This window comes from Phymastichus coffea, unplaced genomic scaffold (genome assembly GCF_024137745.1).
Source record: "Phymastichus coffea isolate CEN01 unplaced genomic scaffold, Cenicafe_Pcof_1.1 PCOF00121, whole genome shotgun sequence".
Lineage (NCBI taxonomy): Eukaryota > Metazoa > Arthropoda > Insecta > Hymenoptera > Eulophidae > Phymastichus > Phymastichus coffea.
The window spans coordinates 459,794-478,070 of NW_026706932.1; the positions used below are offsets into that span (position 1 = coordinate 459,794).

An 18,277-nucleotide genomic window follows, 5' to 3' on the forward strand; every position below is an offset into this window, starting at 1 on the left:
TACAAAAAAAGATGCATCGCAGAATCAGTACACATTAAAATTACGGATAATACCATTAATTCACAAGAAGATACAAAATATCTAAGCAACCAATATTCGAGAATATTTAACATCATTAAATCTATTTAGTAATAGTATTATGAGATTAACATGATCTGATCTCTCTTTTCCTCTTTTGTATTCCCCACTCTTCATATCTCTCTTGTTAGACCAGTCAATCTTTCTCTTTCTATTCTTATACAGCGCGAGTGACTTACTAGGAGCATATACAAACGTATTCTATCAGTTTTATTTTGATTGGACATGATGTGTTTATACCGTACTGACAAAAAATTATTGTATTATTTAATTGATGTTATAATTTTATATTGACGTTATATATGTGAGGAAATAATTTTTATTTTAATCAACATTGCAATACAAAGCATATTAAAAAACGAAGGTTTATATTTAATTTATTACTATATTTGATTTTGAAATTATTCATTTTATATTAACAGATGTATACTGAGGTGGCAATAAATTGAATTGCGAAACGTTTATAAGAAAAACAAGAGTGTAGTTATTTACAGGGATAACTCCTAAGATCAGAAATTTAATAAAATAATAATCGATAAAGTCCATTGGATAATCATTGTTAATAAGACTGTTTTTAACTTTCTCTAAGTTTTGTTTTTTAAAAAATTTATATGAGAGTAGGACGGCTCTATCTACCATATTGAAAATAATATTACGTTTAAGTTGTACAGTGTGGTTAGAATTAAAATTAAGAATTCTACCTGAGCAAGTTGGTTTTTGATACCAATTTGTAATAATTTTATGTCCATTAATAGATAAAGTTAAATCCAAAAACGGGATATTGCCATTATTTTCAAGTTCGTGTGTAAATTTTAGATGATTATTGTAACTGTTAAAAACTTGCAATACAATCTCAATATGTTCTCTCTTTATACATAAGATCGTATAATCCACATATCTATAGTAAAATAAAGGAATGCAATCATATTTCTCTTTTAGTAATGCCAAACAATTAGTTTCCAAATCTTCCATGGCTAAATTAGCAAACAAAGGGGACGTAGGTGAACCCATTGATGTACCAAAAATCTGTTGATAGAATTTTCCATTAAATTGGAAAAAATTGTTAGCAAATAAGAATTTTACAGTGTCGATAACAATTTTAAATGGAATTCCACAGTAATTGTATATTTGGTGAAATCTTTTTTCCAAACTATCAATAACCAAAGACTCTGGTACATTTGTGAATAGTGATGTTACATCTAAATATTTCTTGCTTTGTAAACTCAGTCTAAGTTCATTTCAGTACAGTTTTAACTATTGATGTGATCACTGATTTGACTAAAATGTTTTGACCACTATGTTTTTATATCATATTTTGACTTTAACAAAAAATTTTTGTTACACAGATTATGTGACTGATTGAAGATGACTGCAGAGAAATGAAAATATTTATTTGGTAGGGAAAATAAGCTTTTAATTGTTTGTGTATTGACGTATTTATTTGTATTTCATTATTATATAATGTTTTTCAATAAAGATCTGAGGAGGTCAGTGACCATGCTGACGAAACGTTATCGATAATTGATGTGGTGTGTTTGTTTTTAATTACCAAATTTAAGGGATTGCTCTGCCAAACTTGTTATCAATATAATTTATAAACTGAACGGTACCCTGCATAGGTGCACGTGCGATACTGTCTACACAACAACACAATGCATACAAATGCGAATTTCTTATTTCATTCTGAAGCTTACATGTTATTCCATTTTCTGAAAGTTCATTCACGTAGTCTACGAAAGGTCGCAAAAAATATGTCATGTTTGGCTTATCACGTCCAAACCATAATGCGCAAGTAATAGTTTTCATAGAACGAATATTTTTTGGAATTTCATTTAAAACAATTTGAATTGGCCATATGGAAAATTTAGAACTTTTAAAAGTTGGACTGCCATCACTATTAAATGTAACAGTTAAATAAAACTCTCTGTGATGGGCTGGCAATGATTTTACAAATTGCTTATATCTCTCACCATCAAAAATATCTCGAAAAAAACATTAGGTTCGTCATATTGTCGAGAAATAACATCAATATAGAAGTCATTATTTGCTTCGATAAGATTTCGTATTTCGCTATTAATGTTCATTACAACAAAATAATCACAGAAGAAAGGATTTTTTAAGTTTACGTCACTATCGCATACTTCACAAAATATTGTTTTCTGCCCCTTACCAAATAGTCCAAGATAAACTTTACATTCCGGGCATATAGCGTGATACTCCTTACCTCCATCGGGATTGAATAGTTTTTCAAGCTGATAACGATTTTCAGGAAAAATCTTCTTATCAAGGAACATATTTTGCATTTTAAAGATATCAACGATTCCTTCTGTTGGTATATGATATTTTTTGCAATATTTCAGAATAGCTAATATCATTTCTATTTTACTAACACCCATCTGTAAATCGAGAAGCTCATTATATTCTTCATTCTGTATAATTTCATCTAATTTATATAATCTGTTGTCAACATTATCATTCGCGTTATTAGGAAAATTATTGAAATCTTCTTCTTCGTCACTGCTGCCATCAGAGTAGTTTTCATAATCATGTGATATTAGCTCAATACTGTAATAAATAATCTTATGTAAAGAACTAACGAGAGTTCCTACACAAGTTCTTATGTAAGTTCTTACGTCAGATCTTATCTGATACTTTCATAAGTACGGTAATAATTAATTTAATAGTTAATTTATAAGACCAGAACTAGAAAACTATTTGATCCACGGTTTTTAGATTTGGATATCAGAATCATCTATAAAATTTTGTAATAGTAACAGAGTATATATCAATATTTTCTATTCGAATGATTTATTGAAAACAGGTGGTTCAATTATTCATAATTCAACAATAAATTAAAAGTTTTGTTCGTGAATGGTCGTATTTTGTAGACTTTTCAATAGGCAATTAAAAAATACTTGTATTATTTTTTTCATAAAAGAGAAAGCAACAAAGATATAAACCGAAACTCGAAAAAGTCACTTTTTTCAGTTAAGGCCTTATAGAATGTAAATATAGACAATGTATATCTTCACTTACAGAGGTACTTATAGGTACCATTTTCCTACTAGAAATTCTTACGTTATTTCTAATGTAAGAAAAATTCGTTGGATCTTACTTTGAATCTTGCATAAGGATAAGTTCAACATAAGAAATAGTTAATTCTTCTAGGTCTAGACACGTTTCTTGTATTAGAAATGACGTAGAAATTTCTAGTAGAGTGGATTTCCAGATGGAATCCATGTGAAATCCAGGAGGATTTTAAGGGAGATTTTTTTTATAAATCCAGATCCATTACAGGCCTTTGTTAAAATCAAAATATGAAAAAAATCTTTTCTTATGTAATAAAAAGAAATTTATACTAAATTTTACATTATCCGCACACATTTGTCTTTTGTAAATTCATAAATACAGATTATAAAGATTTGAAACTTTAACATTATTTGTACTATTCAATTGAAAAATATGCAATAATGTTATATTAATTACTGTACACATTGTTAAGAAGCTACCAAAATCAGTTTTACATTTACTATCAATAATTGTATCGAAATATTCATTTAATATATTAAAATACAATTTTTTTATATTTAATATATTACACATTTGTAAATTTATATACACATTTGTAAATTCAATGTTAATAAAAAGAATCATACTGACAATATTTTGTTCGTTACTGTAGGATCGATTATGAACAACTGTGTTGGCATCTGAATAAGTGCGATCTGAAAAAATATAGATACATCAATATAAAATCTTTCAGATATTTATATTTGTCTATTCACAAAAAACACTATTCAATGTCAAAAAAATATAAAAAGTACACAGTTCAAAATTTCATTTAAAATATTTAATAGTGTTTTTCCAAGGTTAATTGAATAGATTTTACTTCATATCGTTTGATTAATAAATCAGATAATTATTTGCCACTTTTTATTTATTAGTATGTATGTATGTATGTATGTATGTATATATATTTATTTATGTATTAGTATGTATGTATATATATACATACATTGTGACGGTAAACGTCAAATTAGCGTTAATAATATAACCTAATTGCTGCCTGTGGGGGCAGCACCTACCGGGGAGACGAAAAACGTAACGAAGGAATTCGGCATGCGAGCAGACGGAACGCGCGCGATTGAAATTGAACCAGTGGAGCACTAACCATCAAGGTATTCGCCGATAGTCACGTTGTCAGCTGCCGATACAGAAACCGCCAAGATCGCGATCCAGGATTGAAGTGCCTGAACGAGTGCGGACCTGAGCCAGAGGGGAGCGTCATTCCCCGCGACAGCGAGAGTGTGTGTGAGGTTCGCCATCGAGGGCGGAACCACGTGCGCGCGAATCCGCGAGCCGCGACGAAAGAACAGACAAACTTTTCCGCAGTGCAAATCGTGCATTCTTGTCTTCGAACGTTTGCTAAATAAAGGAAAGCTGGCCAGCTCAATCTCGCGATCGCGATTGCATGCGTAATAATTAATTCCTCGTGCTCAAAGCGTGCATGTAATAGCTCTGTTAACAAAGAGCAGTGAGCGTCCCGACACTGCATGTTGTTGTCGAGCGAGCGCCGATGTAAACGTAAACACGCGGGCCGATTCTGATGTAGTATTTAAGAAGACAATAAAGGTTTTCGTTCGTGATATTTAACAAGTGCTTTCGGCTCGTTTATTCCGTATTGCTTCCACTCACATTTGTAGTTAGTTGGTTGACTGACATCTGTTTCCCTCTTACTTTCCGACTAACGTATCGAGCATAGGTAATTACGCGCACCCTTCGGTGGAATTGCGCGAATAAAATAATTAAACGGTACCCACCCCGTTACAACATATATATATATACATATACATGTGCTTGTATATCTACAAAAATTATAAGTAATTTAGTGCAGGAGGTATAAAAATATGTTCAACTTAAACTATATGAGTTTATTATAGTTATATGTGATGTACACACGTTCCATATGAATACATATGGATTTCCAGCTGGATTTTTTCAACGTAAACAGAAATTAAGATACAGACAAATGTAATACTGCGTTACCTTTTGTATTTAGTTGAACATTTGCATCAGGACCTAATGTTGTATTTGAAATGTTATTGATTGAGATATTAACACCAGACGACATGGTCAATCTATGTGAAGTACAAGTATCGTCTATTCCTTTATCGGTTGCTGAAAAGTAATACAGAAATAGTTATAAATATTTTATAAATAACTTGGAAGAATTTGTATTATTGATGTAAGTTGTACTATTTGAACGTGAAAGAACAAGAGATACACCAAATATTGAAAAAAATGGTGATTTAATTCACTTAGTTGCTACATAAAAGTACAAAGAGTATCTAGTATAATAGTGTAATAGTATAAGAATATATATATGCAAGATTTTATAATATAATTGAACTTGAAAAGTGATTGAAATAATTTAGATTATTTGTTATAATTTTAATTTGAGAGAAGCGAATAAATATTTTTATAATATGATTTTAGGCAGAATTATTATTAGTGCAAGTTAGTGAAAAATAAAGAGTTATTAAATCAAGAATATAGATATAAATATTATTGTATTACCGTTTGAAATATCATGCAATATATATCATCTGCAGATACATCAGAATAAGGCTGTCTTAATTTTCTGATAATACTATCAGTATCGCTACTTGATAACTTGGATAAATTATCGCTATCACCATAATTTGGTCACAGTAGTTCTTAAAGAACTACTGTGACTATTCTCGCTATCTTGCCATGTCCTGCAATTAAAATAATTGTTCGACAAAGAATAACAAAAAATACAAATTAAAAATGAATATTATTGATATTTTGCTGGTACATACAACTTCAATGTTTTATTTAGCTTTATCTGTAATTTACCTCTGTTTATTTATTATATTGACTGTATTATACCAGAACTGGAACCAATTTATAGCAGTATTAGTTATTTGATATTATAACGGGGTTCCTGCTCAGCTTCGCTCGAGCGGGACACGCTATATAAAAGTAACCGCGGAAAAGTAGATGAATGGCTCTCCAGAGCAGATCGGCACTCCTGCACCGAACGTCCTGGGTCCAGCAGCTCAGTTGCCTCCTTCTCGAGTCGAAAACTTGGCCCGCGGAGAGTGTCGTAAGCTTTCGTATGACAAGGCGCGACAGCCAAGGAGAAGCTAAAGCGCATAATCGCATATACGACTAGGAATCGAGGGAAAATGACACATAGCAAAGGAGTGAATTGAATTCATTTATTCATAACACGAGCATAGAATAGCGTAGTTCGCGCGCAGTACAAATAGCAGCGTGGATAGCCTCGCGTCAGATTTCAGTGCAGCCGACGAGCTGCGCACACGCTACGCAGCGAGGACTTGCACGCGCACGCCCTGTTAAGAGCGGCTAGGCACAATGGCGACGGCCAACCGGCGCGCACCATTCGAACGAGAAAGCGACACCGCTTACTCGTGTCGGCTCTTTAGCCGGTCGAAATGTCTCGGTCACTCGACTTAGATGAAAACGGCAACCGCACTTGCTCGTTGTAAATCGGACGAAGCGACAATACGCGTATAACGGAAGCCGGTTCGTAGGCCGAACGAAAACAGAAAAGAAATAAGCAACTATGCGGTAAGGTTTCAACAAGGATACGCAATTTAAGCAACGCAGGAGGAGAGAGCCATAGAGAGAGAAGCCAAGTTAACAGACTGGTACTTACAATGCTGGAACTGACGAGTCGCTCTACAGTAGATTCGCAAGTAGTTCTCGGCGCGCTCGCTTACAAAGGATTTGTTAATCGCGTTATTGCTTCTTGCGTTTACGCTTTTTCTCTCTGCTTCTATCACCGAGTGTTCGCTGGGCTTTTCGGGAACAGCGTCGATGGTTGTCACGTGTGTGGCTATTAAACCTAATTGCTCTCTCGAGTAATTAGCGAGCTCGCGTTGCCGGTTGCTTGTTCGTTGCCGGTCGGAAGCAGACTTACTTTTTGTCCCTACTCTCTCTCTCTCCTCGAAGGGCTCGCCTCTCCGCGAGGTTCGCGCCGCGAGTCGATATCGATAATCGAACTATAATCGCGTCACTTACCGGTTCGCTGACGTCCACGCTGCAATTATTTAAACATGTTTACATGATAATTAATTATTATAGATAATTATTATTTGATGGCTTCCTGGGGAGAGAGAGACATAACGAACTTACATGCCGTTCGTTATAATATAGAAATATTAAAATACTTTGATCAATTACAGAGGTGTAATATGTAAAATTAATATAATTTTTTGCAGAATGTATCAAAATAAAACGCAATCACTACAATTAAAAACTGTTGAGTTGCTTGTGTGCGTGCGCATGCACTCAGCGACATTTGCCGTGCCTCTCTATGAGCCTTTTATCTGAGCGCGGCATTCCGCTTCCAGCAACTGAAGACACACGTTGCCTCGAGTACAAAACCTCTCTGTAGTTTATCAACAAATATCTTATAGTTTAATATATAAATATTGTGTTTGCCAGTTTAGTTAAAACACCTTATCTAACAGGTTATCGGCCCTGCCACGCTTCCGCTGCGCAGCATAAATAAAATTAAAAAAAAATTTTCGAGGTATGTTAATCACTTTATAACAAAAAATCTGGAATGTTCGCTTGAGCCGTAGGAGCTCGCGACAATAAAAAGGAAAATAATAATAATGTTCTCGTTGCATAGTAGCTAGAGGCTCTATTGATCAAGCAAAGTAGAAAAATAGTTTTTAGAGTGAATCGAGTAGCTAGAGTAATAAAAGTGATTAAAATCATAGTGCAGTGTTAATTTAGATTTCTTTTGTAAGTAGAATAATCCGATATACAGTGTAAAGGTTGCTGGAATTTTATTAAAGATAGAGTTAGGTCAATTGAATTTGAGTTGTTATAGAAGTAACAAATATGTATTAGCGAATACACAGAAAAGTGCGGTTTTTCTGTCGCGTTCTTTTTGAGGAAATGATGTGATAGAAAAAGTAGATAGAGTCATGATTCAGTTAGTCAGGATTAGAGAAGTGAGCATAATGGGTGTTCGGTGAGTGACACGTCGTGATTCGCGAGTTATAATTAAAATAAGTATAACAGTCTCACAATTCGCGGATGATATAGCTCTTTACGCTAAAACATCAAACATTGAGGAATGTAAAAGCCTGTTAGAAGATTCTATAACCACCATAAAAAGTAATTTATACCAATTAGGTCTTGACCTAGCTCCCACAAAAACCGTCCTTATTCACTTTAACAGCTGTAATAGCGTCGGCGTGCTATGCCGATAAACCCACCACTATTACCAATTATTTATAAGGGGGAAGGTAAGGGAGGCGGTGTGTCGCTCCGAACAAAGCAGCAAGGAGAACAACAGGCAAATAACTTCACACACACACTCAATCTCATTAACAAACCCGTTTATTACAAAACACTTCCTTGAGTGCCGACGAGAGTACAAATACAAATCACTTATCTCTACTAACACGTGCACTTATGCTAAACGAGATGACCGACACGTTAGCGCCATATCACCTCGTTAACCGGCTCGAATAACAATTATATTGAACTAAAGAGTGCGCCGGCTCAAGGGGGAGCCTGGCACAGCAGCACGAACCATGACCAATCGCCGAGGAAAAAGAGAGAACTAGAGAGAGAGAACAATAACCTGACCGTTGCTGATGAGTATCGCTGGTGCTAGCGGTTCTGCAGATGGCTTCGCAGAAATCCTCGTTGGCTGCGTTGCTGGTGGTTCGTCGAGGGAGTTGCAGCTATATGCCGACAACGAAACCGGCCCAACTCTTGCCTGGCTGCTGGCTGCTTAGCTGCACGAGGAGAGACGGCTGTGCGACTACGGTCACTAAACTCTCTCTTTTGTCAATGCGGCCGATTGCTAATGCGTGCGTCGCAACACTGTCGCGAGTGCGTGAGAGCCGGCTTCTCACGCCTTCTCCCACCACTCATTTACTAATCGGCGGCACGCGGCAACGCCGGTCACGACTAGTGCCGCGCGCCAAGCCCAACCACCGAACTGCATACTACTTCTCTCTTTCTCTCTCTCTCTCTCTCTCTCACACTCTCAATACTCGAGCGTTGTTGCCTCTGGCCTCGCCTTCTGCTCTCGGGTGTTGCTGGAATAAAGAAGGAGGCATCAGGCACGTGAAATTTAACGTGCGTTTGATGCCAGCCGTGTGCCTTCGCCTGGGAGAGATGACGTAAGCATACACGGTGTAGGCTATGACCAGCCTACACCGTCACACAGCGAAAAAATTAAACCAGACAACGTAGAAATTACTATCGATGATTATACCATTAAATCTAGCGAAACAGTTAAATTCCTAGGAATTACATTTGACTATCAATTCTCCTTCAAACAACATGTAGCACTAATTAAAAAGAAATGTTTCAAAGCAACAAATATCATCAAATTTCTACGAGGTACCTGGTGGGGAGCCGATCCAGAAACGCTCTTGATACTGTACAAAAGCTTCGTGCGCTCTATTATTGACTACGGTAGTTTTATATATTTTCCTACACAAGCCAGAGCAAAAGAAGAGCTAGAAAAGATACAATACGCAGCCATAAGGGCTGCATTAGGATATCGTATAAGCACGCCCACCAACATTGTTATTGCCGAATCTAAAATTACATCAATAGAAGAACGTACTAAATCCCTATGTAAAACCTTCGTACAAAAATCCATGTCAAAAAGTCACTCGCAAACATCTAAAACCATAAATGAATATTTTCAATTATTAGAAAATCAAAACAAACAAGGAAGAATCAAACTGTTAAATTCATGCATAAGAGAAATCTATCCTGTTAATTCTTATTACGATCGATTTTATGATAATTACTCACACAACTACAAAACTATCTACACAGTGCTGGGTATAAATACTAATACCGGGAAAAACATTCCCGAATCAACAAACCCAAATGCTGTTATTGAGACAATCGTATCTGAAAATAATGCATACGCCATATTTACAGATGGTAGCAAAGTACTTGACTCTCCCTCCGTAGGGGTTGCCTGCTTATGCCCTGAACTTGGTATAACAATTCAAAAATCAATTGATTATAATGCCTCGATCTTTACAGCTGAAAGTTTTGCTCTCCTCCAATCAATTAAATTAGCTATTGAACACCCACAAAAAAACTTCTATGTGTTTACTGATTCATTAAGTGCCTTAGAAAACTTACAATCAACTAAATTCACTGCCAAAACAAACCCCCACATCCTAGAAATAAAAAAAATGTATAACATTTTCCGTGAAACCAACCCAAGACTAAGCTTTAAACTATACTGGATCCCTTCACACAAGGGCTTAATAGGCAATGAGACAGTTGATGAAACAGCAAAACGAGCTACTGAAATGAACTGTACCGATAAAATATTATTACCATTCACAGACCTGTGTGAAAAACATAGAAAAACAGCGAAAGTAGAGACCATCACACGCGTCAGAGATATAGGTAAAGTTAAAGGAGTCAAGTACTTTGAAAATTTTTTCAGTGACAGCGACAAACCATGGTTCGTTAAGAAAGGTCTAACTCAGCGACAAATTGTAACAATAAATCGATGTAGAGCTAATCACTACAATCTAGCTGCCTCCCTAGCGCGCATGGGAATAACCAAAAAAGCAAACTATTCATCTGCTGTACCGGAAGATCTCGACCATGTTGTATGGCATTGTCCAAAATATTCGAGACAAAGAGATAAACTTACAAAAAGTTTAAAAAAACACAACTTTCCAATGATAATTGACAACCTTCTAAAAGCACCAAATGTGTTAGCCTGCAAGTTCTTATATACCTTCTTTGATGATTGTATTTTATCGATATAATTTAGCATAAGGAAAAATGTAAATACTTCATGTAAAGGATTATACAAGTCAATGTATAGCCAATAAGCTGTAACAGCGTAGTTACGGTAAGGCAAGAAATGTACGATGATTCACGCGATTAGCGCACGGGCGCCAGGCACTGAGGGGAAGTGAGGGAGCAGTGCCTCTCCTTTAGATATGGCTAGCTCTAAGATTGAAGAGCGGGAGCAGGTTCCTGTGAATTTACCTAGAGAGAATGGGATAAGGAACTGGGGATTGCATACAATTAAATGTCTATAATAAAAATTAAAGTAAATGATAAATAAGAGATTTATTATAGATTGAACAAACAAATACTCGGTAATTAAATTAGGCAATTAATATGGTGTTAGAACGAGTACTAACATGATAATGAGCTTCGACTTACTCGACTAATTCGACAACTAATTAAATTAAATATTTCAAGATTGTAATTTTGAGACTTTGGCTCTCTTCGGCTTGACCGTAAGATAGTCAAGCCAGGCATAGAGGAAAACAAAATATTCTAATAGCGCGAGGTCACTTACAATCGCTAATGATACAATTGATTCGCCGAAAGTCAAGTTTCCATTTAGAGTAGGATCGGAGTCACACACATGAACGGTTGAAACAATTTAATAAGCTTGAAATGACTGTTACCTTAATTGCTTACAAAGCTCTGATAATCCACTTACTGATACATGCTCGCTGATTAACACGGAACAAGACCTTTGACGGTAGTTGATTATTTAGGCAAGATAACGGCAAACAACGCATCGTGATCACTTATGATTGAATGAGGCACGCTTTAGCTACTCAAAGACTGAATGCGTAATGCAATTTCGAATGCCGGAGAAAGCGTTATCTCGGCGCAGTATGATAAGCGCGGGTTTAGAACGTCCGGCTTTGACCGCAGCCTAGAACTCTCTGCCGGATTCCTTTTCTTCTCCGTCTTTGCTAGCATTGCCCCTCATCTTGTTGTACTTAGCTTCCGAGAGTGGGCTTGGTAATTGTTTGTGTGTACTTGGTGAGTATGTTGTAAGTGTGGTGTGACGTCATATGGCCTTGACTCAGGGAAACATGAAATAAATACAAAATATGAAAATATCGTGTGACCTGTACTTTGTCAAATACGTCGCGAGAGTCAATATTGCTCATTGCGCATGAGAGAGTCAGCAGCGGTCAATTAGCCTACCGCTGCCTGATCTTGTCCCATGTTACACTCCCCCCCGCCAGACGGAGACCTGGGGGTGGAAGCGAATCACCAGGGCTCGTATAAGCAAAAAGGAAGCACAGCCAAGGGCAAACGTGAAGAAGAAAAAAAAGAAACTACATGACCCTTATTTCGGTCCGTTTGTGTGTTTTGTGACTCATGCGGACGTTTGACAAAGTAGGCAGGCATTAGAAAAAAAAAAAAAAAAAATCATAAAAAGATAATGATAATGAAAGAGAAAAAAAAACGAATATATAACGGAATTACATCGTGATGTTATATAAAGGCAAAAAAAAAAGAAAATTAAAAAAAACAAGATTCCCATCAGACTGTATGCAACCGGTTTCCGGATTAGGAAGGGAGTGTATAGGATGGATAAACGGTAGCAGGCATTTGGCGAGGACGCAAACCATGCCACGTTTTAAATAAGGAAAAGGCAAAAAAAAAAATGTATATGTGGCGGGGAGGGGGGAAATTAACGACTCGAGCCGCGATAATGCTTTTATTTAATTAAACGGACGTGCAAATGTATGTTTTAAGATTGGTTTATTCTGATTATTACATTTGTGACGAATCGTGAAGAAAAAAGAAAAAAAAAAGAAGGAAAAAGGCAAGAAAGAGAAAAAAAAAGGAAAAAGAAAAAAAAAAAAAAGGTAGTGGCGAACATAAAGGCATTTTATAAAAACAAAAGAAACAAAAAAAAATCATTGGTCGTTTTCCACGCCTAGCGTCTCCTAATTTGTTGCGTGATGCGCCATTGGTCCTTCTCTCCCAACGGGTTGCAAGGACCTCTCACCCCTGTACCATCTCCATACTGCTCCTGGCAATTATTGCAGGTCTTAAGGGTGGCGTAAGGTTTGCCACAGCCGAAGCAGAATATTCTTCTGGCTTTGGTACACTCAGGATACCCATGTCCCAATGCATGGCAATTCCAGCATTTTGTTGTTTTTATTATTTTTATATCTTTTAGAGCGATAGGCGCTCTTGGCAGGTTTATTACCGCTCTCGGGGCTGGTTCGCCTTGTTGTTGCTGGGGCACTTGAGGAGGTTGAGGTAAACGGGGTGATTCCCTAGGTATCCACCTGTGGACGAACATAAGGTTTGATATCCTTGATGTGGACTTTGGTGGTCTTACGACCCGCTGCATTAGTTAGAAGTACGACCGTTGGTGACAGTACCGCAGAGACGTACCAGTCGGAGGCAAACTTAGGCGCCAGGGCGGCACTAACCCCTGCATTAGCGGCAGATAAGGTATGTAGTTTCCGCCACACCCTGTCGCCGACGCTATACGAAGCGTGCCTCCGTCTGGCGTCATAATATGGCCTCTGACGCTCTGCTGCTGCCTGCAAGTTCCGCGTAACTGAATCCCGTACCGCCGCGAGGTCTTCCATCCGCTTTTTCCACGAGGCAATATCTAAAGGCAAGATTTCCGCATCTGGGTTGTGGAGCAATGAGGCATCTGGCAATCTCGGTTCTCGGCCGAAATTAAGGAACGCAGGAGACACTTTGAGGGAGCTATGCACCGCTGAGTTGACTGCCAATCGGAATTCAGGCAAGTGAACGTCCCAATCGCGATGGTTGTCGTCTATAAACGACCTGATCATGGTTTTGACCACGCGATTGGCACGTTCTACGATATTGGCTTGGGGGTGGTACGCCGGGTTGGTGGAGTGCTTTATCCCATACTTTTCCAGCAAGCTTTTTACCGCCTTGTTCGTAAACTCTGTGCCGTTATCCGTATGGAGAGTTTGAGGTGCTCCATAGCGGCAGATGACACTGTCCATTAAGGCTTTCGACACAGTCTGTGCGTTCGCCTTGCAAACCGGCACCAATTCCACCCACTTAGTAAACCAATCTTGGAATACCAGGAGATACACATTTCCCGCCTTTGAGCGAGGCAAGGGGCCCATTGTGTCCACTGCCACCGTCAGCCATGGTTGTTCCACATACCTGTGGCCCATGTATCCTGCTGGCGATTGCTGAAGAACTTTATTGGCTTGGCAGGTAAGGCAAGCTTTAACATACTTGGATGTATCTTCGAAGTACCCTGGCCAATAGAACGTTGCGCTGATACGACGGAACGTTTTCTCAATTCCTAAGTGTCCTGCGGTCGGGGTGTTATGTGCATCCATCAGGGCTTTCTCCCTGAGTTCTGCAGGCAATACTAGTTTCCATGGTTGGAGGTCTTCCAGCATATTCTCCATTATTGGGTTAGGCAAATGTTTGAACATCTTGTCATCTTCTACTCGCCAGTTGGGGAACTTTTGTGGGTTTGTTTCTATTTCCGCTAGTCGCTTAGTATACCATGGGTCTGTTATCGTCTCTATGGAAGCTATTTCCCCTTCATCCGGGAACATTCTTGATAAGGCATCGGGGACGTGGTGTAGAGCGCCTTTACGGTGGATTATTTCCATATCGTATTGCGCTAACTGCATTGCCCAACGTGCCAATCTACCTTTTGGGTCCTTAAGCGACTGCAACCAACGCAGTGAACTGTGGTCTGTAATTACAGTAAAGTGAGTGCCTTCCAGGTAGTGGCGATAATTTTCTAATCCCCATAGTATCGCTAGGCATTCTCGTTCAGTCACTGTGTAGTTGCGTTCGGCTGGAGTAAGGGCACGTGACGCATAAGCCAAGACTTGTTCTACCCCTTCTCGAGTTTGGGTTAGGACTGCTCCTAGGCCGACATTCGATGCGTCCGTTTGTAGGCAAAAAGGGAGCTTCATGTCAGGGAAGGCAAGGGTGGGAGCGGTCGTTAGAACTTGTTTTATGATATTAAGAGACCGTTCTTGTTCTTCTCCCCATTTAAATCGGACGTTGTTCTTCATCAGACGTAACCATGGTTCAACTATATCTGAGAAATTGCTGATAAATCTGCGGTACCAAGACGCCATACCGATTAACCTTCTAAGTTCTTTTAAGTTTTTAGGAGCTGGGTAGTTTAAAATTGGTGCGATCTTATCGGTGTCTGGGGCTAACCCTTCAGTACTTAGTCTATAGCCTAAGTACTTCACCGATGGTCGGCAAAACTCACACTTGTCCCAATTTATTTCCAAGTTGGCATCTTGTATTCGCAAAAGCACTTTTTCTAGCACTGTTAAGTGCTGTTCGAATGTGCTTGTCACTATCACCAGGTCATCTAGGTAGGCAAAGACGCACTGGTCTATGTCTGTAGTTACCAGTGTGTCCATCAACCGTTGGAATGCTGCTGGAGCATTGACCAACCCATAAGGCATTACTACATAATGATGTAGACCTCTACCAGGGACTGTGAAAGCAGTGATTTCCTGACTTTCTTTGGCTAAGGGTATCTGGTGAGAGGCATTCTTCAGATCTATAGTGCTTATGTATTTTGCTGTACTAAGCTTACGGAGAATATCCTCCATATAAGGCAAGGGATAGGCATCCTTTTTAGTTACTGCATTGACTTTACGAAAATCAATGCAGAATCGCCAAGTGCCGTTGGGCTTGCGCACCATAACTACTGGACTGGACCAGGGGCTGTTGGATTTTACCACCTTTCCTGAGGCAACAAGTTCGTCTAGCTGTTGGTGTAGCGCTTCCTCGACTGGCTTGGAGACTAGATGGTATCGCTGCTTTATCGGCTCATGACCCTGCACATCAATGGAGTGCTCTACAAGATTTGTCACGCCAAAACCAGCCGCTGGAGGTTTCTTGAACCGGTCAAGTAACTCATATATTCGAGTTTCCTCGACTATAGAGACCTCTTTAATAGCGGCTAAGGCGGATACAGAATCTTGCTCCACAGGGTTCTGCTCGGTATTAAATTCACCGGGCTGAGAGCCAGGCAGTGACCATACTTTGGTGCCGAAATCGATCCTTAATTCAAAATCTTTCAGGAAGTCGATTCCTAGCACACAGTCATAGGCCAGGCATGGAAGTAGGCGAGCTTTGAGGGGTCGGCATATCTTACCCAAGGCAATATCTAAAGAGATTTCGCCTCCAGTGGTTGTTGTCGATCCATCAGCTAGTCGTACCACAGACACGACTGCATTTCGTTGCTCTGCGGGAAGATCATTAAAAGTCCTTTGTCCAAAATAGGTGTGCATTGAGCCTGAGTCCACAAGTGCTTGATACTTCTGAGCACCTATTTTTAACGGCAAATAAAATCTAGAGTCGCGAGCGTGGCTGCTACTAGAGGCACAAAAAGAGCACGCGCACGCGATCTCGGGTAAATCTATTGAGTCGGCGGGGTAGGGGACGATGTCGACCCTGACCGTCGTCCCCGGCGTGCGTTTCCCCGTTGCTGTTTGCGTTCTACGCAGGACGGGTTGGTGCAGGTCCGGACAGTTACGTCTTTCGCTTTGCACCAGTAGCAGTGCCGTTCAGCTGTGGCTGGAGGAGTAGTTGGCGGAGTCTGTGCTACCGGTGTAGAAGGGGCGGTTGCGGCTACCGACTCAGTAGGTTTCGTTGCATTTTTCTGCGGTGTAGGCCTTTTGGCCTTACCGCGACGAGAGTTGTGGTCCGGGGTAGTGGTTGGAGCTGCGGGAGGGGCTGGCTCGATCTTGACCTCGGTCGCTGCGGCGATCGGCAACTTGGTTGCCTTTGCTTCCTCGAACGCATGTTCAGGGAAGAAAGACTCACCCTTAGATGGTGGTGGTGCCACGTTTTGTTGAGGATGAGCGCTAGCTCGTGTTCCTCGCCGTATCGCTCAAGATCTGCCAGCGACCGGATCTTCATCTTGTCTATGCGGCACCTATAGTTAGGGTGCATATTCGCATAGGCAATGTCGAGCTCCTCCGAGAGACTCTCAATAGCCTATACCTTTGGTCCGCTTCTGACCCTGATGCATCTAGACGTAGGCTCTCCAATGCTATAGGTAGTTCTCTTGTTTCCAACCTGTGGACCCACTCCATTAACGCTGCTTGGTCCATCTCTTCTAGTATAATAGCTGTCAGTCCTTCTGTTACTTTCAAAAATCTGATATACTTTTGATGCACTGGCCACAGAGCCTCCGTTTTGTTCGGCTTAGTGTGGCTTGGGCTGTGCTAACAGGGGCTGCAGCACAGGGCAGCCTTGCTTGCTAAAGGGGCACAAAGGACTGGAAGTGCGACAAGCACTTGGAAGGCAAGACCTGGAGACTACAAGTGCAAGGTGCACTAAGCAGGCAAAGAAGTAAAATAACTTAAAAAAAAAAATCTTCTGGCTTGTTGTGGTTTCCTATAAATTGTCAGGTTTGCCTCTTGTATTTGTTTCCCTAGCTAATCCTATCGTTTGTCCTCAGCTAAAGTGTTTACAAGTGGAGAGAGAGAATGTGGTTTGCAGGTAGGGTTGCTTATTTATTTCACCCTCTTATGTTTGAGGGGCATCAGCTGCTCGGGTGGTACCTAAAGCAAAAGAGAATCAAAAGAGGGGAGCACTAATATGCTGTTGTCCGTTAAGGGAGCAGAAGGCACTATGCTATGGTAATATATAAAAAAAAATTAATTGTATATATATATAAAAATATCATAAGTAATAAATGAAATAATGATAGTTAAATTATTAATAGGTATTTCAAATTTATTGCTTAATTGCTAAGGGCTGAGGGTATTCAGTCAATGTTGTACCTAAAAGGCAATTAAATCTGAAAAAAAAAAAAAAAGAGAGAAAACAAGTCCCTATACTAAGGCATGGAGTCTTCTTGGAGTCACTCGCTAATTATATAGGCTTTGGGTGAGGTTACAAGACCAGGCGTAGCTATGTCTTCCTTTGCCTTGTCCTTAGAAGGCAATATCGTTGATGCCGTTAACCTGGCACTCACTAGAGAGACTTATTGCTCTCCAACAGCTCACTTGTCGCTATATACTCAGCAGCAGCTTCATTTACCCTTGCTTATCTAATCCTGTACCTCTTGAGTTGTTTCTTCGATTGCCTATCCTATGTACCCGGTCCAGTGATGCTTTGGTTCCAGACGGTCACTCACTGTATAGCGGCAGGTGCTATTTGCAACAAACAGCAGTTGGATTGTAGTAAGAGGCATAAGCGTGGCCACTCAAGCATAGCACAACATCAATGCAACGCAAAGCAGCACAGAGAAAATAGCAGTTAGCAAGATAGCCAGCTATACCACAACATCTCATAAAATAAGAGAAGGCAGGAAAAAGCAAGAAAAGGCAAGCTAATTGAAAAGAAAGCAAAAATTACAGGTGATTAT

At 39.3% G+C, this 18,277-nt stretch overlaps 1 protein-coding gene and 1 long non-coding RNA gene across 3 annotated transcripts in view; both read right to left on the reverse strand.

Annotated features, from left to right (window-relative positions):
* Positions 1 to 18,277, reverse strand: part of LOC131671233 (uncharacterized) — a 623,217-nt gene that overhangs the window by 398,417 nt on the left and 206,523 nt on the right. The window lies entirely within an intron of this gene.
* Positions 3,694 to 5,827, reverse strand: LOC131671235 (uncharacterized). The gene is made up of 3 exons (XR_009302522.1): positions 5,656 to 5,827; positions 5,125 to 5,256; positions 3,694 to 3,803 (listed from the first exon to the last, which is right to left on the reverse strand). It is a non-coding gene; the product is annotated as an uncharacterized LOC131671235 (long non-coding RNA).